Source organism: Scardinius erythrophthalmus (genome assembly GCF_964197995.2).
Source record: "Scardinius erythrophthalmus genome assembly, chromosome: 10".
Taxonomy (NCBI): domain Eukaryota; kingdom Metazoa; phylum Chordata; class Actinopteri; order Cypriniformes; family Leuciscidae; genus Scardinius; species Scardinius erythrophthalmus.
The window spans coordinates 16989667-17005963 of NC_138230.1; the positions used below are offsets into that span (position 1 = coordinate 16989667).

A 16297-nucleotide genomic window follows, 5' to 3' on the forward strand; every position below is an offset into this window, starting at 1 on the left:
AAGTCTGTGTTTGATTGTGCATCTGTTCATCCTCAAAAATCTCACTAAGTGTGTTTTTATTTTTGTTTTTGAATTTTGATTGCACAGATAGATTTTTGTCACTAATCCGGATTTGAATATTAGAGACAAAATTGCATAGACCTTTAAGATAATTTTTTTATTAATTCTCACCGTAATGCCATTATGTTGCAATTGTTTGTCCATACGTGTTAATCCAGAATTCTGTACCGACAGTGCTGGGTAGATTACATTCAAATTGTAGTCAGTTACAGATTCCAAATTACATGACAAAAATTGTAGTTAGTAACGTAATCCATTACACATTTAAGGTAATATAATCGGACTACTTTTAGATTACTTTTCACCTAACTTGTTTACCACGTTGATTTGAATCGGATCATTTTGTAACATATTGATATAAAATACAAAGAGAACGAAAATCTATATTACATTCTTTGTAATCAACAACATGAAGTGAATTAAATATTACATTACGCCAGGGTTTCCCAAACTGGGGTTCGCGAGTTTAATAAAAAGCTATTAATTAAATAATCCTTTAAAATATAAACAATTAAAATAAAACAATTTACTCAAAAAAAAAAAAAAATGAAGTATTTTATTTGTTTACTTACATGTCATGTGACCATTAACTGACATCAGAGAACTGGGGCATGTTTAAGTTCAAAACGGTGCGAAACGTTTTGCTACGGTTTCCGGGTTGAACGTCATGTTTCCTGGAAAGTGCACCGGTGTGCAAAAGATACGTTTTCTCTTGTTTGGTGGGTGTGTCAGAACTGCAGCCCAATCAACAGCAACATGTAAAGCACGCGGTATTAAAGTGAACTCACACAATGTGTTCGATGCAGCTCGGTATATGCAACAACTGAGGATATTAGAAGACATGTTTGTGTAAGTTTTATTGTAAAAATATAGGATATCAACATAATGATGTAGTTGTTTATATTTTTAGCTTCATTGCAAGTGTATGACATTTGGTATAGAAATAAACAATGGTAATTAAGTGCTTTTCCTAAAAATGAGAAAGAAAATACAGGGTATTAAAACAGTATGAACTACAAATAAAGTCAGTATGTGAGGCTAAATAGATGTGTTTTAGTCTGAATTAGGTAAGATGTGTGCTTCCATTTCAGTTTCAGCAATCCCTTCACTCGATTGGGATGTTCTCTTTTGTTCTGGGCAGCAAGTGCAGTAACTGTAACATCGGGCATATTTTGTAGTATTAAACACATATTTATACCGACTTCATCAGGCTCCGAAAATTCTTCACAAAGAACACAAAGAATGGCCTTCTCAGCTGCCATAGTTGCAACTCTTGCGTCATCAGAACAGTGTGTTCAACGCATCACCGTTTCTGTTTAAAAAACGTTGTGCAACGTTTTGTCGGGGCTGAACGCAGCCCTGTTGTTTACCTACATGTCATGTGACCATTAACTGACATCAGAGAACTGTGAATTTGTCACAAGATGAAGTTGAAGGAGAGTTCAAAGTCTCTGGTGGACCGGATGGTCGAAGGAGCCAAGATGGAGCCCACAGGATCCTCTCACACGACCTGCGGCTTCGCGTTACAGCAAGGCATTCCCGTGGAAGACGAGGGGCTGCAGGCATCCAGGGGCTGGAAGACTGGCTGAGCTTTGCGGTGAAGGTGACAGAGGTAAACTTGACGTGATCAATGACGGTAATTCCAATTCCCAACAGGTCGATGATACAGTCTTACTGCTGTCTTGAAACAGCGATGATGACGAGCAGACAGATGATAACGGGTGGGAGGTAGTACCACCGTGTTCAAATCCATCATCCAGTCCCCTGTGCCAAATCCACTAGTATTCCCTCTGTTACTGCTGTAGCTGGCTCACACCCCAGGTCAGAAGCACTCTGAGGTACCGGCTTATGGGGCGATGGTCAGCGTTTTCCCTTCGTCTTCAGGCTCAGGCATTGCAGCAGGTGGCGCTCTCCATCTGCGGGAGGCTCACGCAAAGTCTCCACGGTCGAGGGTGGTGGTGGAGCCAGATGCTCTCCAGACACCTGATGATGGCTTCCCTCCAGTAAAGTCCTAAGGTGTCTGGGAGGTTTACAGGGTGGTGGTAGTTCGCCCTGATCCAGAACCGCGATTTTATGGAGTTGACAGCTAGACGGCAGAACTTTTCAGTAAGATTCTGAAGATTGTGGCTACTCTGAGCCACTGCAGCAAACTGAGCCGCATATTCCATTCGTAGGTAGGTTGTAGTGATGGGTCATTCATGAACAGAAAGTTCACTGTGCCTGTCACGTGACAAATGAACGAAAGACTCGGAAGTTAAAGTTATTATTTATGTTCCCCGTAAATTATCTTTGGCTGAATTATAATGATTTCTTCATTTAGAATATGATCAAGATTGCGTAGGTGGATGTGTTCGAAGAATTTGGCTGTTAAAAGTATAGCATTTAAAGCCAGTTAAATTAACAAAATGAAGATTCGTTCATTTTGATGAACGAGATCAAACGAGAAAGTCAGTAAAATGATCAGAAATTCCCATCACTAGTAGGTTGTTCTGTCACAAGATGAAGAGGAGTTCAAAAGGGTTTCAATGAATGAAAGGGTTCTTTAATGAAAGCAATGAAGACAAAGCGAGAGCGTGTCTAAACACACACGAACATCAACCGACTACTGAAGGGTGAAACAGAGCAACTTAAATACACAGTGATAATGAGATGATAACGAACAGGTGTGATGATTAGATGAGTGTCCATGACAACTGGTGACTGGTGGGAAACTAAAACAAAAAAAAAACACATGTGATTAAAGATTAAACAAACTAAAAGCCAAAAAAAAAAAAAAAAAAAAAATAACTGGGTGTTCATGGCAGAACTTAATTTTATTATAAAATTAAGTTAAAAATTCCCCCTTAAAATCTCAGGGGGAACTTCAAATAAAGTATTGGTCAAAGTATAAGGTCAAAGAGACAAAAAAAGATGGGGAATCCCTACATTGCATGTAAATATGAATGAATGCTATTGTGAGCATAACATGTTATCATGTAATTAACACAAAAGTAACTAGTCTTGATTATGAATATTTAAAAAAGTATTTTTTAAATACTTTTTTAAAGTATTTAAAAAAGTGTCTAATTACAGTTACTTAATATTTTAAATCTGATAACGTAATCCAGATTACATGTAATCGCTTAACACCCAACACTGTGTACAGATGAGGAGACTAATACAGAACAATTAAAAAATTTGTTTTTCATGGACAAAATGTGTTCTTTTCTGTCTAACCAAAGGATACAAATATAACAAAAATAATGATTGGGCTGTTTCCTTGAAGACAGTCAAATTGCATGTCATGTCAACTGCCCATTTCCTTTAAAACATAAAACATTAAGGTGAAAGAACAAGAAGAGAGACAGAAAATCATTGACTTGGAGATTCTCTTTAAGTCAATACTAGCAAAAAGAATTGCCATGACCTTTGCATGGTGTGTTCGGCTTGCTTTTCCTTTAAATGCCCTTAAAATAAGTCTCTTGAAAGGTCACTGAAAATGTCTAAACGATTTCAAAATACTTCATTTGTGTCAAATGTCAGAGTGCGAAACAATAAATTATTTGAAAAGACGACTAAAGCTCACAGCATCAGTATCACACACAGCCCAGACTTTTTTGCATGTCTAATGAAAACTCAGTCAACATGAAACTTATCATCCAAACATTTAACAAAACCCAAGAACAGTACATTTTGATAAATACTGCACCTCGGTCGATAAAGTGACTTTCTTTTCACACACACAATCACATGATATCTCATGTCTTAAAACACGCTCTTGAGACCTGGAGGGTCCACAAATGGACTTCTCATTATAACACCTGAGGATCTGTCACGTCGAATTCTATGAATATGATCCCGACACATCACAAGAGGATGATGTGTCACAGGTTTCTTTGAAGAGAAATGTTTGATCTGTTCTTAGAATATCTACAGGGCCATCCATGTACAGATGAACGCTTGCGTAAATCCATTATCCTCTGTGTAATGTTGCACATGGCAACAGGTGTTAGATAGTATTACTATAAAACGTGAAACACTGCCCTCCTTTGGTGTAATAGTGAAGTGAAGTTTGCATGGCTGTTCCTTAATTAGCAATACAATTCTGTATTTTTACTTGATATTAAGCTTGATATTTGATATTGATATTTGATATTAAACTTGATATTAAGCTTGGATGTATATATATATATCTCATTCATTCATTATTTATTTACAGCATTTTATTTTCTGAAATGAAGCTTTGTTCTCTTTTATCTTTTTTTCCCCTATAAATTCTATAATTTCTATGATGATACATTTTGCCAGTAATGCCAAGCTCTAAAATATTTTATCAGGTAGAATTGATTATTTATGAGTAATTAAAAAAAAAAAAAAAAAAATTATATATATATATATATATATATATATATATATATATATATATATATATATATATATATATATATATATATATATAAACACACACACAAACTACTGGAAAATTCCATTCTTGAAACTTTTAGAATTTAATTATTATTGTATAAATTACATTACACAAAGCAGCTTTGTCATTACAGCATAAGTACCAGAAATAGCTCCGCCTACATTGTGGGCCTGGGGACAATGGGATCATGGAATCAAAAAAGGCTGAGAACCACTGTAATATCTTTGACTTGTTGCAGTGACTGTTTTTATGGCTCATAAGGTGGGTGTTGTGACTGTGGCGAGCCAATAGAGGGCATCAGTGGCTCTAAGAGAAGAGTCAAGGACAGGTTTATTTCAATATTCAGGTCAATATCCTAAACATCCATTATGATTCAATCTGTCTGTCTGTCTGTCTATCTATCCCCTGGACCTGCACAAATGCAGATGTGAAGAGTATTGCGGAGGCAGACCGACAGAGCTGTTTCTTCTCCTCTGGGGGCCTGGATTGGTGATAGCAGTGAGGATCTGCCGCAGGGAGGGGGGAGAACTGTTGTCATGACACATCTCTCCCTAGTGGAGGAGGGGTTAAGCACTCAGGGATTTCCACCGAAGCAAGACTCCACACCAGCCCGACCATCTGCCCGCGCCCCTGCTATCTCTCTCTCTCTCTCTCTCTCTCTTAGCCCTCCCTTCCTTTCTCATTCATCCTGGATTCTCCCTCCTCCTCATACATCTATGTCTGAGAGAGATCAGATTTGCTGGTTATTAGGCCAACCTAGTGTATTATGAATGCATTATAAATTAGGTTTCTGAATGAAAACTAAGAACCCAATACTGTCATTTCTCAAAGGTGAGAATGGCTGCGCACACACAGGTAGGCCTACATGACGTCACACACAAGTACTGTTATTTTGTGTTTTTGTAATGTGACTAGGAGGGTCATATTCTTTCTAACCGCCAGGTTGCAGATATGCAAAACTGTCTGTTAAACAGCTGCTCTCCATTGTCAGTCACCTGCAGGTGATGTTATATTTGAAACTCTCTGCCCAGTCTAACATTATCATATAACAAAACTCAAATCAAATCAGGTAGCTAACAGGGAGCGTTCTCAGAACTTTAACTGGAAAGGTTCTCTCAAAGTTCTGAACAAACGTTCTTCCAGTCACGTTAGAATGTTCGTCCAGAGTTATCTGGTCTTTCACAATGTTCTCAAAACGTTAGCACAGAAACATTATTTACACATCGTTCACCGTTTTATCTGAAAAGTTTTCTCAGCTAACAGGGAATGTTCTCAAAATGTTAGCAAAAAACTGTAGACTGTTGGCTCTGTAAACTGTAAACAGTAGACTCTACATTACTCATGGCATGTTTTTTTTTTTTTTTTAGATTTAGTTGGACTTCTGTTTTATGTTAGGCCTACTACACTGCCTTAAAGGCACAATATGTAACTTTTTGGCTTTAAAAATAGCAAAAATCACTATATCTCTGTTATATATTTTTTTTAGTTGTGTACTTACATTATCCCGACTGTTTCCAACAACTTTCAAACCAGGAGAAATTTGTAATTTAATTTGAAGACACGGCACGTTTCTTTATTTCTGTTTTGTCGCAGTCAATGGCGTCATATCCGCATTGTCCCTGGTTTCCGCTCGTGCTGCCATAGCAACCAGAGCCGTCTGATAGTAACCAAAGCGACTGACGTGGACAAAATGTGTAGTTTGCAATGTCTATTTGCACGCTGTTGTTGTTGTTTCGTTCAAACATTATGGACAATGGCAAGCAGACTTTGGATAAAAAAGGAGAACTAAAACGAGAATCAATATCAGCGCGGTGTTTTCGAGATGCCTAGAGCTCCCATAGACAGTATATAAACGAGAGCTCCACGTCCGAGACTTCGACCGCTCCTACATGTACTTTATTAAACAGGTGAGCACATTTACATAAAACTAATCAATGTTATATAGTTCAACAATGATAAAATGTCAGAATATGATCTGTATGTTATTCTAATGTTGATCTAGCTTACTGCTAGTCTCATACAGACAAACTAACACATACATTTCAACACATTCAAATGCAGTTTAGTGTGATAGTGTAATGTTAGACCAAGTGAAACAGCACTGCGTTACCTCACAAGTTTAATTTGTCTAATAAACTGACCTGTGAGTAGTAATTCTGCGTGTAGTTCGGTAGAATGAAATGTCCATATTCCTTTTATATCCGCTGGACTCGCGTCGCGTGTGGAGCTGATAGCTGTCTCTTAGCAATCCCGAACTGCTTTATATCACAGTCATGATAAAAACATCGATGTATTCACTCATCCATAAACATTATTAGATCAGTCGGCTTGACGTTGACGACAAGATCCATAATTCTTAGCAAATGTTGCGTCATCAATCTACGCCTTTGTTATAGTAAATAGGTTAGCGACCCCTAGTGGCGAAAAATGCCATACTGTCCGTTTAAATGTTTAAGTACAATCAACTTGAATGAATAAGTCATTTCAACTTAAATTAAATAAACAGAGTATAATTTTTGTATAACTAATAAAAAAGTTGAAAATTGCTTAACTTATTTTGATGAGTTAAAGCAATGTAAAACCAATAAGTCATAACTTATTTATCATATAATGTTTTACAGTGTTCAAAAGTCCCTATAATGTTTACAAAATTATAAAATGGAATGTTGCCTTATTGTTCGCATTAAAAATGTCAACTTTTTAAAAAAAATATATGTTTTGAACTTTCAGAGAACATTAGAGAATAATACATACGGAGAACTACTTGTTTCAGAATGTTCAGGAAACATTCAAAAGTAACATTCCCTTAATGTTTACAAAGGGATAAAATGATCCCTGTTTTTTTTTTTTTTTTTTAAATGGAAAATTCAGAAATAATTTTTTCATAACTTCATAGAAATATTAGCAAAATGTTCTAAGAACATATTTTTGTTAGCTGGATAATAGCTGTTGTGTAGTCCGAACCACAAAGCCATCAATGTGACTTCAGGACACATAATAAACCCCTTTCGCATGAGCGGCTGACTCCAGCCCTGGTCCTACTCTGAGGTAATGTCATAAACATGCCAGACTAGCGTTTTTTCTACAGCCTGACAGAACGAATCTATCAGCCATTATTAGGCAGAGCTCCTGAGCATCCACGACAAGGAAACACAAACCTCTTTATTCTCGTTTTATGCTGTTTTAATAGAGTCGATCTCCTGTCCCAAAACTAATTACAGGTACAAAGAGACACTGCCAGATGAAAGCATCTCATGGATGATGAGAACCAAATAAATGTGATTTGCGCAGTAATGGATGACAGAAGAGTTTCTGCAGCGTCTCCAAGTTCTGTTCGGGAGTGTCAGTCTTTGAATAAGCCAAGAATTTTTTACCACCATGGTGGAGTCAAGTCAAGTATCCAGGCTATGAAAACAAAGGCTTGCAGGTTCAATTGCAAACTAGGAAGGGCCCTGGAGAGTTACTGAGATCCTCTTTTTGCTCAATGCCCTTGAGCAAGGCCCTTAATCTTAAGGTGGTCCAGTGGGACCTTCCCTGCTACACAGTATATGTGCACAGAAAATCTCTTTAGATAAAAAGTATTCTTATAACCTTCTGTGGTAGGCCTACCCATTATGGTCTAACAACGGAATATTTCCAAACAGTTTAAAAAAAAATATGTATATATATATATATATATAAAAAAAAAAAACGAATAAAAAAAATAAAATAAAGACAACATAGCTTTGGCAACCTTATCAATCTTAGTTAAAGGTAGGGTAGGCAATTTCAGAGTGGCTAGCAATAGTAAGCTAGCTTTGAAAGCATGAGATCCCACCTTCCCTTCAGAGTGTCTCCCAAGCCACACCTCCTTCAAAACACATTACGCACACAGCAGAGTCTGCAAAGCGTCACGAGAGATGCCGTTAAATTTCCTCATGTCTCAAACTACATAACATTGCAATAATAATGAACGTAAACAACTTACAGAGCTCTTACTTGTACCACCTGACTGCTGCAGATTTATTTCAGCGTTGGCATAGAAACATAAATCCGAGTCTGAGGACGTGAACAGCTCTGGGTAGAATGTCACGGGTTGCCATCTCGTAATTACGGTTAGGATATGGTGTGAACGCAACATAAGCTCGTTGTTTTGGTTCAGGAGAAACTGTAAAGGATGACTGCTGTTTTTTTGCCAATCGGTGGCTGTCTGTCTCTGCATAGCCTTAACGGAACGCGCTGATGACTTGTGATGTCTGTGCGAGCTGGGTGCGCGGATGTATGGACATGTATTTATTTTAGACCAAAAAGTGTTTAGAAAACAAATTGCCAACCATACCTTTAATTGTACCCCCAGACAGCAACATAGTGTCGGCCCAGATCCGGCCCACATCTGGTACGCGTGGATCTGGGCCGACATTATTGTATGTTGCTATCTGGGCCACAACCTTAGTCAGTTTTAAGAGTTAATTATTTACTCTTTTTCCTGACCGTTCTGTAGATTGAACACATGAAAGATAAACTGTATCTGTGTTATTTATACATAAACACAATTCTATATACTTCCAAATAAATAAATAATTGCATTATATTAATCATCACATAAATAACTTGTGACCATTCTAAAAATTCCCAATGACGAAATGCATTACTGAAATTCCACTACGGTAAAATAGACATTAGCAATATTTTCTCAGTTTAATATGTAAAGTTGATCTGTGTCAACTCAAAACCAACATAACAATATGTAACTGCTCTTTTTAACATCTGATGATTGTTGTAGATTTTTCCAAAAGCGCAAAAAAATTAAGGAAAATCAAACATCATAGCAAAGAGGGCTTAAAATCTCAGAAATGTTTAGATTGAATGTTTTTATCAGTACATGATTTGATGAGATTTTTGATGTTCTAAAACACACATTTCGAGCACTTCATGACTTCAAATGTTTTATTTCTTTTTCATTGTTGTAAGACAGTGAATCCCAAAACAAAAGAGACTGACTTATAAGAATGCAGAAGTACAGAAAACCCAACTGAACAATGTTTTAAAGCTGAAAAATCAACAGGAGCGGTGTGTAAACATAACACTTAAATGAGAGAACTCACAAAGAGTTGAACACAGTGCACCTTAATTGTCTCAGGATTCAACTCCTGTCTGCCTCTTTTTGTCTGAATAGATTAGTCCCCAGGTCAAAGTTTGGCGGGCCACCGCTCACCCTCCCCCCGTCATGAAATATTCACCACATTCTGCTGTTGTCAAAGCAACAGGCCTGACACCGCAAATCACAAAACAAGGGATTAAAGCAGAGGGGTTAAGTATATAAAATGCAGGTTTGAAATGTTTTAACCAATGAGAGACCAAAATGCATGTGCTGGGTTGACCTATATAGACTTCCTTTTCCTGCAACATTCTATACAAAATGATGCATCATATTCCACTTCAGAGAGTAACTGATGTCACTGATAGGCTACTATATGTCCCAGATTTAAAGTAGATTCTTCCTGTTTTACTACAGTGCCAAGAGATGGCATCAGTTAAGAAACATCTTCCGAGTAGTTTTCAGATAAAATGGCTGCACCTCAAGTGCACCGAGTTCTAAACCAGCTGATTGAACGTGTAATTCTGTTGTCTCTATAAACCGCACAGTTGGAGGGGAACAGGAAAAGCATTCTACACATCTTGATGGAGCCCGCGAACTCTGACCTGCTGGAAGAATATTCACATGCATCCTCCCCCACTTCTCTCTCTTTAAACTACCTCTCAGAGTCAAAGTTGTTCTGCTGTTGAAAACAACAGGTTGCTGCTTTCAGATCACATGTTTAATAACTTAGAAGAATCTGTAGAGCAGAGGAGAATGCAAACACATTCTGCAGAATGCAAACACCTCAAGAACAGAAGGAGAAGAAACAAGCGTTCTTTGTGAGGGCAAAGTGTGTCTGCAATGCAAATACACTCGGGATAAAACTGAATAGGTTGCAGCCTAAAGGATACGTTTAATGTAAAACTTGGAAACAACAACCCAGCTAACAGGGAATGCTCTCAGAACTTTGGCTAACGTTCTGGCAAAGGCTCTCTCAAACATTGTTTGACATTGTTTGAAAAAGCTGGACGGTTTGAAAGTTCACAGAACATTCAGAAATAATGCTTTCAATACTTAATGTTAACATTAGCAAAACGTCTCTTAGAACATATTTTGTCGGTCTGGAGACAAACATTTCAATTGACACACATTCTCAGGCTCAAATGGAACCCCCCTTTCCGTGCTCCTGTTATAAAATTGACTGTTTCATTTGTATTTCACATGTGATAATTTATACTCATCTTTCCCCCTTGTGTCCAGACTCCTGTGTGTGAGGTTTTGTGTGTGCCTGAGAGGAATTGTGGGGTGAAAGAGTTCAGAATTGCCCTTCCCCCACAACCAAAAAATCCATCGACTCTCGCTCATGGACTTCCATCTCAAAAACAAGCCCTTAAAAGGGTGGCAGTCCTGATTACCACGAACCAGGCCTAATTGTACCCCACTAATTGTCAAGCATACACACAAGAGGATTAGACAGAATAAATGACGTATTAAAATACAAAATATGATAGGAAATGTGTGAGAAAAAACAATAGTTAGCAGAACGCGCATTGTTAGGTGGGCAGATGTGGCGTTCGATAATTGCGCGAATGCGTTGATTAATGATCAAAGCTGTGAGCCTGAGGTAGTGTGGCTGGTGGTTAATGACAGGGGTGAGTCTGGGATTAAATATGAGATGGGTAAGTGGAGATGAGGGAGTCAGGTTGCATGTCTTTTCAGTCCTACTGTTCATACTGAAGCATTGTGAGCGGGCGAGGGGGAGGCACTGGGGCCCAGCGGCAACCACAAGCGACAGCTGTCACAGCCTCTGGTGAGAGCCACTAATGACCACTCTTCACATAGGTGTCCTGCAACAGCTCCAGCCAAACAACTACTGCATGATCCACTTCTGGCAGGCCTGAAAGTTATGTAACAAAGAAATGATAAAAGTTTGACTGCTGACTTTAAATCGCAATGTTTTTTTTTTGTTTTTTTAAAGGGCAAGTGTGGTGAATAAAACAAGCATTTAAAGGAGCAGCTCTATGAAAAATAAATCAGTTTATTCAAGTAAAGGACTACAAGATGATAAAAATAATACACACCATTAAGCAACTTCTAAATAAAATATATCATGTGCACCCTTTTAAATTTTAAGAAATTCTGTCACTCAATGACAAATAAGGATGTCTGTGATGATAAACCTATGTCATCATTTTTCTGCAAAAAAAAAAACAAAAAACAAAAAACGCACATATTGGGGGGTGGGGTTAATACTTCAAAACAAGAGGATTACTTCAAAAATAATATTAATAGGCTACATAAACAATAATAATAGGCTAATTTGTTTTTAGACTTTTTGTTTTTTCTTTCTTTTTTAGTTACACACCACATAGATAATTACTTTTTAATTATTCACACATCAACTATTTTTATTTATTGTTTGTTTGTATATTGAAATGTATCGTGAAAAAGCAAATAGATCAGAGAAACAAAAAATGTAACAGCCATTACAGCCTTATGTGTGCTATCTTTTCCCAAATAATTTCATTATAATCATAAACTGTCAGTCATCATACTCTATCACTTTGTTTGCCAGACAGAGATTGCCGTTACAGAGTAATATTACCATTACAAGTCCTCTCAACGCCAGACTTCTGGATCACCTAACTTTATGCTGAACAAACAATAGTCAATGAAAGAGGGAGGTACGGAACCATTGCCGCTCCAGGTGTCGCACGAAACGCACGGGGCACTTCGCTGTCGATCCGTCTCGATCTGGATCAACGTCGGTCGATGTCATCACATTGTTTCCTCGATCTACAAACCAAGATCGCTTTGATTCGCAATTTCAACGCTCTAGTCATTTGGAAACTGCGGATGCCACTCAGTTTGTCATCATCATCTCGGAGTGTCACCTTGCGTTTGTGCCGTTGCCCCACAACTTCATTACGTCATTTATATGTACCGAGGTAAGTTTCGAATCGAATTCTGAGAAAGAATCGATCATAAACAGTAGGATCATGTAATGTGTTAATAATAGTTCGCTACTTTGAAGGGAGATTGGACGAAGAGATTTCGCTTGGACTTGCTGTCGTGATGTGAATAGGCATTGTTTCAGCGCTGGTGGTGTAACTGAGATTAAGATTAGAGATCATTCTATCGGCAACTCACTTTAATGATAGTCACACATTGAATTATTCCCTTCTTTATTGTAAATAGCCTGTCGTGTCGCACTCACATAGGCTATAACCTCTGCCATAACCCATTCTGTTTGTCCATGCGCTATTTTTAGGAAGTTACTCTTCTGAAGAGCTTCAATCATTTGTATGGAAATAAAAAGGAAGGAATTTAATAATTCTGTTTCATACGTAGGCTATCATTCCATAATTCCATCAACGAGTCTTTTAATACTTTTGAGGAAGACATTTTTGAAGTAAGAAAATTTTGTAGATTTGCTGCACTCAGCAGTCTGTTGCTGGTGAGATCGAATACATTCTGATTTCTAGCATGTCGTCTATAACAAATCAGAAATAAATTAAATCATTTTTTGGTAAAGAGTGTGTTTAATGAGTTTCCACAGACTTTTTTAGAGGTGGCATACATATAGGCTACAATCCAGTAGCCTAATTAACCTTATAAAATATTTGTTTATTTTATTTATTACTTAAAATATTATAATCAAGAGAAAGCAGGCTTTGTGGTTTTAGTACAATGACTCAGATTAAAGTGCTTTTGATTCACTAAAAATAACCGACTCATAAGAGCCACTTTGTACTGATCGCTCTGTATGTTTTTGATTCACTAAACAGACTCGTAAGAGTCATTCATTCGCGAATCGTTCTACCCCGGTTTCGCTGCATGTTTTTGTTTCGCTATAACGAACCGGCTCGTAATAGAGTCATTCGAGCTACAGTAGTTGCGTTGTATTTTTTGATTCATTATAAAGAACCGGTTCGTAAGAGAATCATTCTGAAATCGGATTATGCTGGCTTCTGTATAGGCCTACATTCAGTAGCGATGTTTGTTTAAACAACTGTTAACCCTATCAGTGCAGCAGTGTTCCAAGATTGCACATTCAAGAACTTAACGTTGTGAAAACCATTCAGATCGGTATTTGCTAAATGGAACCTGTTCCTAAGAACCCACCGGTTCCCAATATCTGCCATCATTCAGAAATGTTAAAAGCTTTGGAGTTGGCAAGCCGAAATTTCGTGTGTATTTTAACTTTGGGCGACTTGACGCCATTTATTTAGGCTACTTAATTGAGTTCATAACTTTTATCTATAACGCAGATATAACGACCAGCTTGCTTTTGTTTACTCTATACTCGTGTTAATTTAACAACAGTCACTATGCACTATATGTATAAATGCATTAATTCTGCACAAATCGTTAATATTTTAACTATGATCAAGCCAAGCTCAGGAAAACAGCCGTGCATTTACATAAACTTGTTGATGCAGAGCAACACATGATAGTCTACATAACTGAAAACCAATTATTTTAGATGGAAAAAGCATACCATGCAATGCCAGGCATTAAATTAGGTTACAGCTATCTTCCATCTTCCTATTGATTTTTTTCGACATGCTTAAGCATACGTTCAACATGATCTATTATTAGATTATTATTTTTTATAATAGCTACACAATAGCGATCAATTGCTTCGTATGGTCTCAAATCTAAACCCAGTGTTACTTTCAGAGCTATTACAGTCTAGGGCGGGGCTTTGGTGCTTTACTTTTTTGTTTTGTTCAGTTTTTTTCCCCCCTCCCCTCTCCCTGAAAGCTTGTCGGATGCTTGTCAGTTCGCATTTAGCTTACCATTATCAAGGCTCAAAGCCTTTGGAGGACGACGGACTGCGATTTACAGGGAATTTTTGGATAACGGTCCTGTTGAATTGGGATCTTCACTATACGGGGATAAGGAATAGGCTATATGAATGAAGCGTTTGAAAAGCAGCAGAGGATGTTCGTGCTTCCTAAAGAATGTGCATGCCTGATTTTTCATGAGGACACTTAATAAATAAAAACAAATGGTAAGACATTTTACAGTTATAAAACTTAATCAAACTAATTAGACCTAGTATGCATATTGATTATGTGATTATCCAGCAAACTTTGATTAATAAACACCTATGGCCAGTTTCAACAAACCTCTAAACTTGAGAAAACCTTAAGTTCTAATCTTAAGTGTTTAAAAAAAAATAAAAAATTATTGTAACTTGGGGTTTAAGTTTGCATGCTCATTTACACATAAGGAAGGTGTCTTATGTATCATGCTTATTAGTTTCGACACAAAATGTTAAACTGGTTTTTGGTGTTGTTTGATAATGATAATGAGCAGAATGGAGCGGAGGAGGGTGATATGTGTGTGCATTATCATTATCATGCTGTCATGGTGCCAAGGAACATCTGCTTGTGTGAAGCTGAAAGTTCATGTAACAGTCAAATAACTTGAGGGAGGTTTTTGTGGTAAATGACCCAACGGGCATGTGCAGGGCTCTCTTGTTGTATTATGAGGTGAATTTGCTGGCATAAGGGCTGTTGGGGGGCTGCTGCGGGGATGGCGTCAGCATACTAGTTAATACCCCTTTGCTTTGTGATGAGGGGTCTGTTTCTGGCCAACATGACTTTGAACGGGATACTTCTGCGTGTTCTGGTTTACATATATTGCAAGTGTGACAGTATGGCTTGGTATGGTTAGAAGTGCAATATTTGTGGGATAACATTTTGTCAAGTGACCTAAAATGGTGTTTCATTTGGTAACATCTTAATTAATTCATTTAATCCCCAAATTTTACTGTGCGCATGTGTAATTTAAACCTAAAGCAACAAACCGCATGCTTTTTCTGAAAAAAAAGTTAGGGAAGATATGTGAAAATAATTAACTCTTCAAAGTAACAACTGCATATTTGATTGTGTTAGCTAATTTATTTGAGGTGGGTTAAAAAGGTGCAGATGACACTAAACGGTTATTCTTGTGTTCTGTGCTGACAGACAAAAGCCTTACCTTGCAGTTGCAATGGAGATATTTGCATAAGCCTTTGCTAAAGTCACTTCCCTTTTATTTGCAGCTGGTTACTGTGCTCAGCCTCAATGAAGCAAGTTGTTTACACGGCTTCTGTTCACGCACTACACACCTTTTGACAGTGCAAATCAAACAGCCTGTTCATTCGGGAATGAGTGAGTGGGTGTTGTACTGCTTGTTCGAGTTGTAAAGAGACCTAAGCAACCTATGAAATCCCAACTGTGACTGTTTTGAGATGTAAGGAAAAGTGATAAGATGTTCAGTGCTTTTTTTTTTTTGTGGATTTGTTTTTCTTCTGAAAAGGGCCAGGGGGCTTGGGTTCAACCATTTAAATGTCGAAAGATGTGGTATTTTTGTATTTCAAGATGCTTTTCTCTGAATGAGAATGAAAAGAGCAGCCTTTTAATGTTAAAAACAGTGATGGCTGAATTGTCCTTTTGATTTGAAATGGATTCCAATCAGTGACTATAAAAGACTCAGATATCTAAATATTTGAATATTGGAGATTTAATAGTACTACTAAGTCTACCTAGAATGCGCAATATGGACATTTTATGCATCTTCCGCGTAAATTCAGAGGATTAAATAACATTCCTAATTTGACATTTCCCTTTGTCACCAGTCTATTTTCTGTTTGAGGTTTATGGCTTGAACTTGTGGCGACCTTGCAAAATTGACCCTCGACATTCTACTGTGACTTAACAAGCATTTCCAGTCCTCTCGCAAACCCCTAATAGCGCAAGATCCGCTAGCTGGAGGAAGGG

General features: G+C 37.6%; 1 protein-coding gene across 2 annotated transcripts in view; it reads left to right on the forward strand.

The window, feature by feature from the left end:
- The first annotated feature begins 14272 nt into the window (after positions 1-14272).
- Positions 14273-16297, forward strand: part of znf516 (zinc finger protein 516) — a 41094-nt gene continuing 39069 nt past the window's right edge. For both annotated transcript variants that reach the window (XM_081376891.1, XM_081376890.1), the window contains exon 1: positions 14273-14541. The gene's annotated coding sequence lies outside the window, so the exon portion shown is untranslated. The remainder of the gene's footprint in view (positions 14542-16297) is intronic.